The sequence below is a fragment of the Hermetia illucens genome, chromosome 5, assembly GCF_905115235.1.
Source record: "Hermetia illucens chromosome 5, iHerIll2.2.curated.20191125, whole genome shotgun sequence".
Taxonomy (NCBI): domain Eukaryota; kingdom Metazoa; phylum Arthropoda; class Insecta; order Diptera; family Stratiomyidae; genus Hermetia; species Hermetia illucens.
In genome coordinates, this window is record NC_051853.1 from 17,448,378 (window position 1) to 17,466,004 (window position 17,627).

The following is a 17,627-nucleotide window of genomic DNA, read 5'->3' on the forward strand; positions in this document are numbered from 1 at the left end:
ACGGGTTTTGCGTTGTACTTGTTCATCTTTGCGATCCTTAGTATGTATCCTTTTTCCTTGTTGAAGTACATACATTTGATGGATCATAGAGTGGGGATGACTGAAAGTTAGTGGAACGGTACGTTGGGTGTGGGTGATTTTAAAATTCATTATTTCGAAGTCCTAGAAGGGAGGCTGTGCTCCATTTCTATCATTGTTAAAACTTACCAAAGCGGAATTCGCGTCTAAATTCTTGAAGACGGAAGGACATCATGACTCAGCATGGGGGATTATTCCCTCCCTTTCCGTTTTCACTTCCATGTTTCTCACGAATGTTTCACTAAGTAGGAGAGAACCCTTTCTCAACTCCTGAGGTTGTCTTATGAAATCCACTTCTGCAAATGAAATTGGCTTCGCTCATGCACAGGGAGGCTAACTCCATACACTGACGAGTTTTCGACTTGACGACTCTTTCTTACACTCAGACGATCCTTCTTTCCCTATAGGGACTGCTTCTTCCTGGTAGCGCAGCACCTATTTTAAAGAGATCCTGAGAATTAGGGTCTCCGAATTGAAGGATACTGGCATCTCGTCGTTTGCTATTTCCTTTAAATCCTAGCCGAGTTATCCGAGGTCACCGCGTTGACCGTTTGGTTTTATCACTATTATTATAAGTTTATGGATTTTAGGCAAACTTTTGTTTTCCGAATGCGGGGCAGTGGAAGGTCTCTATTAGCGAATTTTTGAGCTTGTCTTAGCTCTGTGGTTGATTGTAAGGGCAGGGACTGAGACTAAAAGACAGGATCCATTCTCAGAAGTTATTCAATATGAAAATCTTTAAACATCCCAACAAAGTTTCTATTTGACATTTGGGCTTTAAAATATCTTCCTCTTTCCCAGATGAGATGAATACCGTGTGCTGTAGTACGACTAGGCTATAACATTCACTTAGACCTGTCGAAAGATGAGTGTAAAAGGCAATATTTGCCCTGGATCCAGCGTGTAGGGCCCGCATAATTCCCACACCGAGTCCACATTTTTTTCCTTGTTAAAAAGAGGACCCTTATGTACACCAATAAAACGTTTCAATTCAAATCATTTTCAAATATTCTCAGTGGCCCATTACATTCGCAGATACTATGTGGTAATGTGAATTATAAACCTTGCGAAGTTCATTGGCGTCAACCGTTGTAAATCAACATTGATTTTGCTGCTCCTTCTAGGCTTTGTCAAGCAAACAAACTGAATCCTTTATGCTGATTCGTGGAAAATTACAAGTAAATACCAAAGGTATGCTCGTAGGTGTTTATTTTTGCCTTTTTAAGCCACACCAAAAGATAACACTTTTGATTGAAACAGTTCCCAAGAAGAATGACATCCAAAGTAAAAGCTGTCAAACACCTATTTGGTTTCGGGGCTTGACAAACGCCCACATGTGGGAAAATTTAACAGAAGGCAAACTTTATCATATACCGTTTCATGATAATGATAGATGTATCACGTGTCCCACTTGAAAATATCAGCAAAGCAAATTGCTTACAGCATAAAGCCAGCTAGCGAGACTGCCTGCAAGAGAAATGTCTTCCTGATAAATTATGCTCTCTCACTCTCTATCCTCTCTCTTGAATAAAGAATAATACGTGTTTCTGGAAAAGTCACTTTTACTTCGCTGGCATGAAATATTAATAATTTTTCAGGTAGATGGAATTTTACCCGCCAAGGTCACGAACTCAACTCTGTTCCAAGGTTGCTGTGAGGTCTTATCACTGAATCAGAGTTAAAGGAATTCCAAGAAGACACTTTCAATGGCTTTCATTTCCGTGAAAATATAATTTCTGTGAAAGATGCTTTATATCTTTTGATTTATGCCGTGATTTATTTTGATTGGAGAAACTTCCTTGTAGAGATGTCCTGGAAAGGAAGTTATTTTTTTAGCGTATTGTGCTGTTTTATCAGTTTTCTGATGTTCTGGGTTTCATTTGGAGACATTTTATGAAATTTTGAATTCTAGAAGTTAATGTTGGCATAGAAAGCTCATTCATGAAGGTCAGAAGGGAAGGGATGTGTTGGAAAGTTAATTATAGTCCATTAGATGACAGATTCAAAGAAATTAATTTGTCGTAAAATGAAGAGGTATGTAGGTGAGCAACGATTACGGAGCTCAACGAAGCAAAAATATTTTTGTGACTGGGTTGTTTCCATGATTTTTCCATAAAGGATGAATTTTCAACCATACCACCTCAAAACGACGCTGTTTTAGCGTCATAAGAATAAGGTTTAATTTGAATTCCCCGAAATGGGGACAACTTCGCGAAGAAGCGGGAATGATTAGAAAGGGAGCCTCCTTCCCCAAGGGTAAGCTTGCAAATTCAAACTTTGCCGTGATCATATGAAACAAAAAACTTTGGTTTGGTTTGGTTTGGTATCAACACTTTTTAAGGGGGGTAACCAGCGCGAGTTTTCATGGCGGTTGAAGAGAAGGGACCTCCTGTTTCGGTACCTGATAATATTCTGATGCCACCTTTAGGTCTAAAAATGTTAGATGCGAAATCTGAATGTTTGAACTTTATCAGGTTTTCCCGAAAACTGTTAGAAGGTGAATTAAAGCTGGAAGTTCCGTTTTTTTACAAGTAGGGATGTCTGGAGTTCCTTATTAAGGCAGGTCTAGACCGGATACCGGTTGTTGCGCCGTTGATGATGATGATGATAAGAAAACGTTTTAAATAATACTGAATCTTCTAAAATGATTCTTATTTTAAGAGAAATAGTATCTTTGTTAGTATTTTATGAAATAACAGAGCGCAAACGTGAAGAAGCTAGAAACTATTAAATTTGTTGTTTCTTTGGATTTTTTCGTGGCATTTCCCTATCCTTACCAAATATTTTTACTATTTTCGTCATCTAGTTTGCCGTCTACTGTATTTCTTCCCAATTCCACAATATCTGACCATTCCTAACCTACATCAGAAGCAAGCAAGGATGGCTCTCCAGACCGAGTGATAGCTTCCTTGAAAGTGGCGTCTCCCCATGATGCTATCGCTTAATTTTCCTTTTGGCCGCCAGTGGTCTTCATCAAGCCTTATCAGAAAACCAAAAGAGAGAAAATCTCCGTCCAGCCCGCCTGTCTTATCGAACTAGGATGAGCCTCATAATTTAAGGGTATTTCTATCAAAATGTCAGAGATTTAAGGACCAGGCTGTTGGGTTTTAAGTTATCTGCCTAGCATTCCAACATTACATCAACAGCATTATTGAAACCTGGTTGGATGGCAGGATTTTAAATTAAGTGTTCCTTAAAAGTTACTCTGTCGTTGGTCGCGACAGAGACTACGCTGCACTTGGCAAGTTAACCAGCGGAGGTGCCCTTGTTGCTGATAATTCCTCTCTCCTTCGCGAAACCATCTTTTTCTCCAAGCAACGTAAGGTGGGCATGAACCTTTTCGTTGCTTCTGGCGCCCATCATTCTGCTCTCGAGTTTGATACTCAGGTCTCCCTACTCGACTCCCCTCTCGTCCGCGAGGTTGGTAAATCTAACTTTCGTAAGGTAAATTTCGAACGTATGAGCCCAGCGGCTCCCCTCTCTCCATTAATATATGACCAAGCACTTACATCTTTTATTCCACTTTATCAGATCATCTTCCCTGTTACGAACCCTTCTCTCTTAAGTCCCTGCCTTCTTATCATGTCTGGGTCATCATTGAAGTCTACAAAAAACTTCGTCAAAAGCACACTGCGCGGAAGAAGTTCCCTTTTTTCTGGAACCTTTGCTGACTTCGTTATTTTGAAAATTCTGCCTTCCCCGATTAGATCCTCAATATTTAAGTCCAGACAGTTATATCTGGTCAGCATAGAAAACTCGCTGGAGCGTGAAACCCTCAAACCTTTCTGTCTACCTCCTCCTTCGATCAGCTTCTCTACTAACTCCCTCCAATTACCTTGTGATTTATTCTCCTGTTAGTTTTCCTCAGTCTATGTTCGCTCCCCTTCATTCTCTTTCCTCCCGGTAGAGGATATAACCTGTCCCTCATCTCCTACCATTCCCCTTCTTACCGCTCTGCTGGTTGAGTACCAAATTGACATTAATGTCGGCACTGGTTACGGCAGCCTTCTAAATTTCTTCCTGCTTAAAACTGACCAGTTAATCTACTTTTCCCTCTCCATTAATTTCAGCAAAAGCCTCGAAGAGAACCATTACCCAGGTCTGTGGAAAGAGGCTTACATCATCCCGATTCACAAAAGTGACGACTGAACTCTCGCTGAGCTCCTCTCCTCCTATTCCAAAATCTTGGAAAGGAATGCCACTTTGGCCACCTCATAGTGAAAGAACAACACGTTGTTAAGCGTAACTCACTTCACTAACTTTGTTGTTAAAGTCAAAATTCACCCCAAGAAGTGCGCACGACATTGACTTTGCTAAAGCCTTCGATACTGTTACTCACTAGATACTTCTGTCCAAACTTTCGCCTCTAAGCGGGCCGAAGCCACTTGTTACATGGCTCGCCTCTTACCTTTCCAACCAATCAGAACAATGGAATTGGACATCTTCGAAGGGAGTTGGGTTTTTGTCAAGGAGGCGAGATTTTTATATCCCTCGGGTTTACTTGTGGCTCGGATGTAAAAATAAATTTCTAACGTTTGTTTCTGGCTAAGGAGAAATGTTGTGCGTGCATATGCCAATGGTACCAAAGATATTGAGGAATTTTTGTTGCTGGGTAGAAGTCGGTTCGATGAAGGACGGCTGGGTTGGAAATGATGCAGCTTCGGTGGTTGACGAAACATAGTGGTGAGGAAGCTGTTTCGGGATTGTTGTTGGCGTAGTTTAGTTTTGTAATTGTCGAATTTTAAAATAGGAAACTAAAATAGTGGAAGTGGTTTCCGTCATAAATTCCCTCTCAACTGAAGTCGAGACTGTCTTAAAGGACTCCAGTGGCATTTGCAAAATTCTGGGGCTTGCGGTTTTGGGGTTGAAAGAGCTGATAGCGGGTGCCGGATTCGAAGTTTCGCCATGGGTTTCGCGTTTTTCCGTTTGGAAGTTGGTTCGGATCGGTTGCTGGAGTGGCACAGCCTGCCTGATTTCTTAGTTTTTAAAATCTGAAGCTAACGGAGACGAAATTTGTCTGAAATTTGCTCTGAACTAAAGTTAAAATAGTCTTAAAGTATCTTAGTGACATTTCCCAAGTTTTCTAAGGAAACCTTTTGGGTCTTTTGGAAGGAGTCTGTACTTATGGAGTGTCGAGTTTTACGGCTTCGAACCGATATTTTCTTCATAATTTTCCAATTATTGTTCACACGATATTTCCCAGTGTCGTGATATTGCAGTAAATTTACACAGTAAAGTCAATTTTGGGCTACTGTAACTTTGTTAGTAATAGTATGATTTTGATCAAACTTGGGGATAACATTATATTCTATACTACTACGAACTTTTATAACTCAAGGATAAACTCAAGGGGGGTTTTTACTCAACTTCCCCAAAAATATGGTAATATACTATTATTAGCTTAATTTGAGCAGAGATCGATATGGAGGGCATTTTGAGGCCTGCACACCATATATAGGCAGCTTCATGATCTTTTTTCAGATTTTTCGGTTGGGTAGTCTCTGAGAATGACCCCCTTAAAGAAATCATCACTTTCCACCCCTCCCACTCCCTGCCTTTTTAACAAATGTCAAAACTAAGACCGGTATCAAAAAGTACTAATCGAGACCTTTCATTTGATGCATGACTATATTTGGTGGAAAAAAAAGTTATACCTCCCTTTTGCATGTATGGGGACCCCCCTTAATCTCAATTGCATGTCTGGGCGTTCACAGTTTCGATCTTCTCACCAAATTTCGTGTCAATCGGTATAGCCATTTCTGAGAGAAGTGTGTGTGACAGACAGACAGACGTTGAACCGATTTTAATAAGATTTTGTTTGCAAACCTTAAAAAGCGTCGCAAAATGTTGAAGACATCAGAAGCAATAGATAAATGGAGACGTGGGGATGGATAAACAAGGTTAGTCATGGGCGGTTACCGTGAAAAGTGATGACTTTGCAGCAAGTATAGCAGAACTACAGAAATAATCTACAAGTAGAAGAGCGAAATCAAAGGCGAAACTAGGATGAAATACCAACCAAAATTTGGATAGTTAAGGCTTATGGGATTCGACGGTGCGATCTCCAGCAAGTGAATCGAAATATGTTCAAGGTTTCGGAAACTAAAGTTCGGGAAGTCGTGCAAATATTGATTGTGGTGTTAAAAGATAAGATTAAGATAAAGGAAAAAAAGGAAAAAACACTGAAATCACAATCGAAGTTGGAAGAACTTTGTTTGGGAAATGAAAAATCGAATAATGCCATTAATTAAATAAGAGGAAATGAGCGATGCCTAACGAACTGCACCAAAATTAGAGTTTTCAATCACTTCTCCATGGATCTCCTCTGTCCTCTCCATGTATCCATGTGGTTCGAACCTTTGAGCAGAAGAAAATTAATATTTCCTTTGAGACGAATTCATTGGGTGCAACCGGTGTGACTCTACATAATTCAGCCCACCACTCAGTCAAACAAATATTTGCCAGAGGGTGTTCTAGGATAAGAAAGTACGGTCTTTAAATCAGATCTTATGAGTATCTGAAATCGTTGTAAACAGGAAGTGAATAGAGTGAAGTTATGGGAATATTTTGCTACTATTTGTTGATGAGCAAATGCAAGCTACCTTTGGGTTTACAGAAAAAGTAAACTTCTGGTGTAAAAATCTATATTGTTCTTGATTAAGTAATCATGAATACTTGAAGCTGCGGACCTCATCAAACTCGCACGAAATGAAAATCCAAGTTGATTTTTTCAGCCACAAGGCTATGAAACAAGCAAATCTTGAATGTTCAGGGCCACAAACATCTAAACCTAACTCCACTGAAATACCCGGCGATATGCGCTTTCCTCCCCATTTACTAGTCTTAAAGGAAAAGTCGGTTGAGTAGTACGGTATTTGGGCAGTTCAGATGTGATTGACAAAAATCATGTTTTATATCCTGCGCATCTGAACTTACAGCGGAATAAGTTTTCCAATTAACAACAAAAGCGAAACTAGTATATTGGCACCATGACAGAAAAATTAAAAATAAAAAAACCTTAAACACGCGAGGAAGCCTAATTTTTTGACATCCAGGTATGGCGATGGTCGGAGAGAAATGAGTATCCGGATAGCTGAGTGATTAGAGCACAAGGCTATCGTCGCGGTGCAAATCTCATGGTGACAGTGGGATTTATATTGTGATTTGACGTCGGATACCAGTCGACTCAGCTGTGAATGAGTACCTCAGTCAAATCAGGGTAATAATCTCGGGCAAGCGCAATGCTGACCACATTGCCTCCTACAATATACTGTAGTGTACCGTAACGGTCTTGAATGAAGTGCTCTAACACACTTCAAGGCCCTGATCCAATATGGACTGTTGCGCCAACGATTATTATTATTATTTACCTGTATGAACTGCAAGTAGTACTCGAGTACTGCTTGTATTGGAAAGGGCATATTTTATTTATTTAACGGTTTGGCTCAAACTATTCAAAAGTACATAATTCCGCACACGTGCTCGATGTTACGAAGGATTCCCCCCGGGATCTTCTCATTAACTACTAACTACTACTTGGCAGCACCACTAAAACCTCTCTATTCTTCCTTTACGTGGGTAGGATTGACTGAGCCTGTGCAGTGAAATCACCTCGGGCATCAGCGCAGCTTGGATGAAGTCGGGTTCAAAAGCCGCCGTTCTTTGCGATCGATGTATGAACGTACGTTAAAATTGCAAAATTTATCAATTTCGTATGCTTTTTCGCCATCAATAGGTCTGAGTGCTGGCTGCCTATCAGGGACAATGAACTACATCTCGCGATAATGTAGACGAAGATGTTTCGTAGGACTAGCGGCATAATATGTCGTCATCTCATATATAGTAGTATAGGGCATCGATAGTGAACAAAAAATAAGAGAAATGCGTTTACGAATGTATTGCCACGTAATTCGCCCTAATGAGGACTCACTATTTAAAATTGGTCTGAACATTGAAGTCGATGGGTCACCGAAAAAAAGGCCGGCGAAAAAAACGATAACTTGATATCCTTTCGACTTCACCTAAGTCAGGCCTATGACCGAGAAAAATTGCCCAAACGATCAACCAACTGACCCTGCTATCAGGGGGGGTTAATGCTAAAGAATAACAAAATGGATCATCCGAGCCTTACCGCTTGGCCTTTAATCTTAGTGTTAGGTAAAATCAGGCATCAGTTGATAGAACTTTGATTTCTCACCTGATGACTACCTTGTAGGACTGTGGTGAATGAGCTGCAAAACCTGCATGAAGACCACCATTTTACTAGTTCAATCTCCTAGCTAGACCGATTGCTCGCAGCAAAGGTAAAAAAAGGTAATCAAGCCTGCAGTGATCTTTGAGTATACCTACGGTTGGTTAGGTTCAAATAATCCCGTGAGGGATTTCATTTATACAACTCAAATAAGCAGCCTGAAGTGTTCCATTTCTAGTAACCCTCCCTAGTAACCAATGTTTCCCAACCCTTTCAATCCCGGGGCAGGTAAAACTAAGACAACGCGAAGGCGGGGAAAGCAACTTAATGTGCGAGCTCTTCGTATTGCTTGAAGATGGTGGCAACGATGTCAGATGATTTAGAATTGTCTGAATATCCTCATTTCTACCCAGAATGGAATGAGACGCATTTCCACCACTTCCCTTTACGCTATAGGTAAATATTTTCAACCTCACCTTCGAAAATGATTCCACTAGACATAGTCTCCAAACGCTCTTAAAAGATCACTAGAATACTTCTCACTACAAACAAAAATCAAGAACTGTGGAATGTCACCGCATTCCCACTGAAGGAAACGTTTACTCGTTCAAGGGTCCTTTCTTCAATAACTACACTACTCAACTGCTATCAAAATATCCAGAGTTAAGCATGGATGATACGGTTCTGCACGCCAGGTGTATCCTGCTCAGGGTCTACATTGAGATTAGAAGGTGGCGACGATTTCTAGAAGGGATTGAAGTCTTTACTTCAATTGTTGGAAGCAAAAGTTCTCTTGTTTTTTTTTGAATTAGTAAATGAAGCACGCCTCTGACAAAGCTTATTAATGCATTATTTTCAATGCAACTATGTACTGGAAAGAAATATGTAATTCGGAGGGACTGCAACACGCAGATTATAATAAGAATTTAATATTATTAAATCTGCTAGGGTAGTTTTACTGTAGCCTTAGCGTTTGCGTACTTTTTTTATGGCCAAGAAGTTATGCTCGGAAAATGAATCTGTCCGTCGTTTTGTCCAAACGACTTTCAAAATTTTCTGTTAATATTTGAAAACCCTTCCACGCCACGTTATACAAATCAAGCGGCAACTTCCAAATTTGACCGACTTGGAACTCACCCACCGGTGATCGAATTATCTGCGAGACAGTGCATAAACTTCCCTACTTTTAGAGTGGAGGTTGACTCCCCCCGTCAAACGTGCACCGTGCAACAACGATTTCATCGTCCTTTGCAACCTGCACATATTGCCATGCGGCAACCGTCAAGAGAATTAGATGGCGGCGTGCATTGGGAGTTTCACAATGGTGCATTTGCCAAAATTGTTCTATTGCCTGTATCGATCCGTTAAGTAAAATGCATACAAATTATAAGAAAAATCGAAGAGCAATGCACACTCTAGTTTTCAATTTCTTTAATGGGTTAATTATACCAGGACGGTCTGATTGCCGACAAAATCCCACTTAATAAGCTACGGCAGGTGGATCACTTTTTCCGTATGGTGAGGTTGATTCAGCCCGGAAAACCTAATGGTAAAACAAAAAGTAGTGGCATACACCACTTGAAATCGAGCGATGCCGTCGTACATTCAGAGTTTCAGAACTGTGCTTTCGCAAACATTTTTCTATTGCCTGTATCGATCCGTTAAGTAAAATGCATCCAATTCCATACAATTTAGGAGAAAAATCAAAGATCAACGCTAACTTTAGTTTTTAATTTCTTGAATAAGTTAATTATACCATGAACGTCCTGTCATGGCTTAATAAGCTGTGGCAGGTAGATCAATTTCCAGCTAGGAAATTTTATGGTAGAACAAAAAGTCGTGGCAGACACCACTTGAAATGGTCCGATGCCGTAGGCCAAGATGCCAGACAGCTTTTTAAGGGTTTCAAATTGGTAGACTTTGGCGAAAAACCGGAATGATTAGAGTTCCTTACTAAGGAAGGCCGAGAGCAGATAGGACATTGGCGCGAAACAAGGACGTCTGAAATTGTTTACTTGGACATGCTTAGATCGGATACCTGTTGTTATATCGTTGATGATGATGAACTGTTGTGGTACCTTAAGAGACGGTTTACCAAAGATCGTCATCAAATTTATGATGAAAGTGAGGGCTCCCGACAAATTGCAAAGCTAGATAAGCTTTTTAGATAAAACAGTGCGGATTTGTTTATTTTGTATTGCCTAGAGGTGCTACCTGGCAAACCATTGTGCTTTGTATTTTAGGATTGCGGATTCCTACTGCAGAAGAGTTTACCAACTTACATAAGTCCCCACCTAAGCTTCATCAACAGCATCAACGGCGCAACAACCGGTATCCGGTCTAGGCCTGCCTTAATAAGGAACTCCAGACATCCCAGTTTTGCGCCGAGGTCCACCAATTCGATATCCCTAAAAGCAGTCTGGCGTCCTGACCCACGCCATCGCTCCATCTTAGGCAGGGTCTGCCTCGTCTTCTTTTTCTACCATAGATATTGCCCTTATAGACTTTCCGGGTGGGATCATCCTCATCCATACGGATTAAGTGACCCGCCCACCGTAACCTATTGAGCCGGATTTTATCCACAACTGGACGGTCATGGTATCGCTCATCGATTTCGTCATTGTGTAGGCTACGGAAGCTTACATTTGCTAAAGAACTTGTCTGTAAATGGCTAGTAAAGTTACCGCTCCAGAAATCTCTTAAGAAATAAAATAGCATGCCATAAAGGAGTGAAGTCCATACCTCCAACCCTTCGACTACTAGTCCTGACCATGTGATGTAGCGTTTTTCGACATCGGAAGAAGCAGTCTTGTAGCTACATGAACTGATAAAGAGATGCTTTCCTGGAAGCTGTCCAGTGATGATCCTTTGTAACCCCTTACACTGGAGTCAAGGGGTCTTCCTTGAGGCACTTGAAATAGAGGTGGGACACGGAATAAATTTCACTTTTATATGATACAGTAATAGAAGCATTGAGTTTGCCTGCAACCCGCAGGTCATGTCATTGAATTCTGATTCTTGACACAAAAGAAAGATTCGAAATGGAAACCTGTCAACCCCTTTTCAGACATAAACAAGAAACCACTTTTAATGGTGTCGAACTGTGGGTGATTGGTAGGAGAAATTCAGTATCCTTGAGGGCACACGTGGATACAATGCACAAACGAGGGAATCCAGCTGTTAACCCTTTTCTTTCGAAGCCGAAATCAACACCAGGTGAGGTGAAATCACCATTGCTCGTGCACATCATTGTCAAAGGGCACATTGTTTTGTTTATTTTCCATTAAGTACCATATTTTGGAGTTTCTCTTCCAAACTGCATACACATTGAAGATGTGGGTCAAAAATCCAGTTCTACCATTACCTCAAGTCAAAAGCATAGCGTCCCATGAGAGATGGAGGTGAGTCAAATAAATGAGGATTGCTAACAAGGGTACCCGGAACGAAGCGGTTATCATATATCACAATGGTCCACCTACTTGTTATGAGTCTACTTTGCAATTTATATTGTACACTGAACCCATCGGTTTTTTTTTTTATTAAAAAGGGATCACGTTTTGGACCATTTACTCCACCCTTTCAAATTAGGCGACAGTTTCTTTACAAGAAAGTAGAATCGCATATAAAATTACCTAAAGGAAATCTATCTATCAAAAACTCCTTAAGGGAGAGAACCCAAGTAAATTTTAACACAGAAAATCTATCTTCTGAATTTGTGGGGTGTCATTTCTCGCACGTTTCATTTCACGTGCAGGATATAGGGATATGGTGAGCAAATAGGATATCCTACTTAGCAACTCGAACCAAGTTTATCATATAGGCCTTGGTAAACCTATTAATGCCTGGGACAACATTTTTCCCATCGGAGTCACCGACTATATCCTTTGAGTCAACAATATCAGGCGCTATTGTTCCATTGTGATCAGGACATTGTCTCACCTATTTTCGTCACTAAATGCTAAATTCAGATACAGAAAATAAATGAATTTGCTGCGACAGAAAGTCTTGTGAAATGGATTCCCTGTTTAATTTCAATAGAGCCAGTTGTACATTTGCTGAATGTCGACTTCTTCGTCGACTCCTTCTCGTCACACCATTGTCCTTTCAGCTTGTCTCCAATAATGAGCTTCACGGAAATTACATTTGTTACGGATTGCGAAGGTGTCTCATAATAGGCCAAATAAATCTAGGTAAGAACCGACACGTGTAAGCTCACTGGAAAGTCAATGAAATTTACCCCGTAGGACCTTTTACCATAAAGCATTGGAAAATCTTCCATCGGTTAGGTATGTATATAGGTATCGCCCAAGTTTGATTTGGACTTTAAGGGAAGTAACAGGAAGTGGGTGAAACTTTGAGTGATGGGTATTCCGTTCTTTATCGCTAGAATCGACTACCGTTTCTATAAACTTTCAAAGAGATACTTTTCTGAGGTGAACACAAGTCACATTGTGGGAGGACCAAGAAGCTTATCGTTGTAATCCTTATAGAGCAATGTGTATCTATTATATTCATGTATCTAGAGAAGAATAAAACTTACACAATTTGTTTCCAACTCTTTCGAATCAACCGCAATTATACACATTCAGATACCACTTGGCTGCCACATGTATCCTCTTCCTTAGGCTGCGACTAACACGGATTCGCTTCCCCTAAAATTCGCACATGTCATGCTACACAGTACACAAGTCCCTAGGACACACTTTCGTATGGAGTGGATTATATAAGATTAACCGGCCACACACTAGGAATTTTCAGATATTTTTTCGAATTCTTCTCTCAAAGAAGCACCACTACCTCCGTATTACTACAGACACGCGGAAACTCTTGGCACCAATTCGCACTAAATATCACTCATTATTTTTTCGCTCTACTTTTCCTCTTCATACACATTAACTCACAGCAATTAGATTTGCCTCTTGGGAAAATTATTTGATTTTATTCTTCCTTTCATTCGGCTGTCGTTTTGTGTCCTCTTCTAGTCCGGAAAACTCTAGCAAACACGAGGAGATCTCTCACAGATGTAGGAAAGCAGAAGAGTTAATTAATCCCTGTTCACTTTCCGTATTAAAATTCCAAAAAGAAAAGGATACAGGATTTAAGAGGAAACCTTACACTAATTAACTTTTCATACGAATCATACTTAAAACTACGACGCCCAGATGAAAATCGCGGCAAATGCGGGACTGAAAAATCAAGAACCGACGGTGCAGGTGGAAATCTGACCATAGACTGAGGCGTTTCTATTTTCGACTGCCGCTAAACATTCAGTTTTTCTGATGAATTTTCCGATGAAGTTAGTTCCTACTGATGGCGCTTTCCCAGCTTCACCACATGACGAGGTCCATCGCATAACAACGGATGCTACAGAACCAGAATACTGAATGCTCCCCCAGATGAAAGAACGGCAATTTCCCGATGAATAGTGGATTGTGCATGATGCTGGGGATATCCCATGTGGATCAGTTTCTTCAAGGAAAATTACAATTTGTTCTGTTGTTGGGGCATAATTTTCTAGGATGAAGTGTGTGAGCGATATTGGGACGTGTAAGGACAGTTATTTGAATTATCTGTGCTCAGCAGACCTTCGGAAGGACACATTAGCACATTTTGCAAGCTGTTGATCGCTTAGATAGGAAGTGGACCCTTTTTAATTTTAAAAGCAATTTCAAAGTAATGGTGAATGGCAAAACACGAGGCTATTTCAATTCCAATTTATTTGCAACGTATCAGAAGAAAATTGAGGGCTCTACAAAAGGACAGTAAATAAATTATCGGAATATGGATGGGACAGCTATCGAAGTTTATGTTTGCATTTGGATACTGAGTAATTCGAGAACTGATTAGGAGCAAAAGATTATCATCAGATTTTCCGAATTTATAGGTCCGCTTTTGCCGGGAAATTTATCAATATCTTTAAACTGAATATGGACTTAAAGTTCCTTGAAATAAAGGGCATATATTGGGACCGTGAAAAACTGTGTAGTTACATTTAAAATTTTCAAATTGCTCCAACTGCGGCCATTTGCGAGATTATATTATTTTTAAATTTTCTATCAAATTTTGCATCGATTATTATCTTTTTTCAATGCAGAATGACAAAAAGATACTACAGTCTCTTGGTATGTCTTCTGTTCACTCCTTCCTGGGGTATGTAAGGACTTATTGAATTAGGTCATAACCAAAAAACACCATTCTAGTTGACAGGAGTCGTCCTAAAAAGCAGAGCTGTCTCAAAAAGCCTAGAAAATTGATGGAATTGACTTTGCAGGTTCATGAACAAATACTGAAGTTCCACTGAAGTGCCCCATCGATAGGCACTTGCACGTCATTGGACTAGATAGGGTCGGCAATGTGGGGGTGGGGGCCTTTTCGGACACTTCACCCCCTCAAGTATCATTAACTAAAATTTCACGGGCCCTTAGACTGATGTGTGTTGCAGAGCGAACGTGGGAAAAAAAAAGGATGGGGCTTCTGAAGGAGACGGCACTCTCTAGGGCTCAAAAGAAGTAGGTTGTTTAAGCGATTTGGCCGGATTTTCTCCAGCAGCCGCATCTTTGGAGCCAGCCCCATGAAACCCTTCTTCCGTCGTTACATCACATGTTATGCAAATGGCCTGTTTGGACATCGCGAGATTCTTTTCCGCCATTGCATCAGCATGTTACTTACCAAATGGTATATTTGGCCTCGACATGACTTTCTTCCGTGTCATCACTTAACAGCGCAACAGCAGGTGTCGATTTGCCGCCAACAACAAAATACAAAAGAAGTGGAACAAGAGGCAACAAAACACCGCGCTATCAGGAGAACCTCTTCCTAAAATTAAGGTGGACATGGAGGATGGAGCACCAAAAATAGGTGGGGAGATGAAGGAAGACTAGACTGCCAACTCTGCTTAATAAGCCGACAGAAGGCAAAACTTTAACCGTAGTCCTCAGTGAAATCCATTATAAGATCGAACCCGAAGATAGCGGAGCGGAAAGTCTTCCATTCGGAAAACGAAGGATACTCCTGGTCGAATTAGGCCCGAGGACAACACATGAAGGTACGTTCCGTAATCAAGAGTTATTGGAAGAAAAAGCTTAGGCTTCTAGCCTGGAACCCACGTGCACTCTGGAAACCCGAGTCTTTACCTAACTGAAAAGACCGAGGTAGAAGAGGCCATCAAGCGCGAATGTCCGGAGGTAACCAATGTCCGAATTGATATCACCTTTGCGAACTCCCGCAGTCAAAAACTGGTGGAAATTGCGGAACAAAATGCGAGGAAGCTTCTTAACAGCGAGAAAATCAGAATTGGTTGGATGAACTAGATAGATGAGATACGAATCCCCAACGAAATGTTACAGATGTTTAGATTATGGGCACAGGTCACGCGTACACTGTCTTACCTGCATTAGATTCGAAAGGAACGATGTGGTGGGATGGGATTCGCCAGCAGCTTTATTTAAACACAGGGAATCTCTCTCCAGCCAACATTTTCGAGGAGATGCTAAAGAACGCTGACAGGTGGGCTCCTGTTGGGCTTTACATTCAGGTTTTCTCGTTGCAAAGAAGATATAGTTTAACCGGTGGAGGGCTCGGATGGCAGGGCAGTTCCTTGAACTAAGTTCTTTTGTTCCACTCCTTCCGTTCGTGTGGTCCTCAGACGACTCTAGTTTCAGCCCAAAGGGGGCTCGCCTGGTAACTGCTAAGTCTTTATTTGAAGCTAAGGCTATAGCCGATGGGTGGTAATATTCGCATCCTGAACGAGGTGACCCTACCATTAGCAAAATGCTACGGATCAAGACACAGGGATCCAAAAACACCTGCTCCAAACCAAGATTTTATACAAGCAGTGCCCATTGGATAGTTTGAAGTCGAATTTACCTGACTATATTCAAACGGAACTTCATTGATACCTGGTAAGCTCGATCTTTCAGTACTTCAGAGGGTTATGGCATGGTGGACCTGGTAACCTCCATACTCGTGGGAATTACATGAAGAGACAAGTTAAGAAGATATCTGAAGGTCGGCCTTGAACCAAAGGAGATCCTTAAGGAGGCTCAGGATAGATTTAAGCCTCTAACCATTGAACTAAGGAAGTGCAGAACTGCAAACATGAGCCCACAAGAGGGGAAGGTTGCCAGCAAACCCAAATGCGGAACCAAGAGGGAGAAAATCGGGAGTAGGTCAGGAAGTCATAGCTGTGGGCAGGAGAAAGGAGGCCTCCCGTTAGTTAAGCTAGTAGGATCAAAAGTATTCGTCTGCCTTCACTACTGAAAACATTTCTGGAGCAAATACTCACTTGTGACAAGCAGGAAATCATCGTAGACCTTGTATTCAGGCAGATGTGCACAAGATGGTGCCCAAAGCACATGTTCACCGTCATACACTTTTAACTTGGTCTTATATTAACAGGCTGCGTGACGAAGGGCACGGGAGAATGGCTTGGGAATATAATAACTAAATTTTCAGGATTTAAGGGAACAAATCAATCAACATATATAGGGACCATATATCATGGGCGCACATAATGACAGTGTACTTTCCTAAAGCCATATCGCTGGAGGCGGAGGAACTTTCGAGTCTCTTATTTGTTCAAAATAATGATCTTCATGTGTCCGGATAGCTGAGTGGTTAGAGCACAAGGTCGCAGTTCAAATCTCACTGCTGGCAGTGGGATTTGTATCGTGATTAGTAGGTCATTTGCGAGATTATATTATTTTTAAATTTTCTATCAAATTTTGCATCGATTATTATCTTTTTTTCAGTGCAGAATGGTTCACTCCTTCCTGGGGTATGTAAGGACCTATTGAAAAAAAACGTCCAAAGTTGTCAAGAGTCGACCTAGGAAGTAGAGCTATCCTAAAAATCTAAAAAGTTGGCAGAAATGGTTTTGAAGGTCCATAGGCAAATACTGAAGTTCCGCTGAAGTGTCCCGTCGATAGGCACTTTCACGTCTTTGGACTAGCTAGGGTCGGGAATGTGGGGGTGTAACATGTTTTCTGACACTGCACTCCCGAAAAAAGGTAAGATCCTAGCGAAATCCTTCATTTTATCGACCCCGAAGATAGCGAAGCGGAAGTGTCTTCCATTCGCAAAATGAAGGAACGTGGAGTCCTGGTCGAATTAGGTACGAGGACAACAGATAAAGTTCCGCTCTCTGAAACGATCATGGGGTTACCGGGAAAAAGCCTGGTCTGATTATGCTTTGAGTTAAAGTTGCATAATTCGGCAACTCCTCACACGACCTCCTCGTCGTGGCTGTTGAAAACGGTCTTTGGGCGAGTCAAGAGTGTGTAGGGCCAGGTGGGGAGTAGGTTTATCCAACCGAAGAGGATCTGTTTGGCTGCTGGTCATGTGTTAGGCGCAAGTGGAT

At 41.2% G+C, this 17,627-nt stretch overlaps 1 protein-coding gene across 2 annotated transcripts in view; it reads right to left on the reverse strand.

Annotated features, from left to right (window-relative positions):
• The window catches only part of LOC119658290, a 180,062-nt gene extending 166,561 nt beyond the window's left edge, over window positions 1-13,501 (reverse strand). For both annotated transcript variants that reach the window (XM_038065586.1, XM_038065585.1), the window contains exon 1: window positions 12,810-13,501. The gene's annotated coding sequence lies outside the window, so the exon portion shown is untranslated. The remainder of the gene's footprint in view (window positions 1-12,809) is intronic.
• Window positions 13,502-17,627: the final 4,126 nt, after the last annotated feature.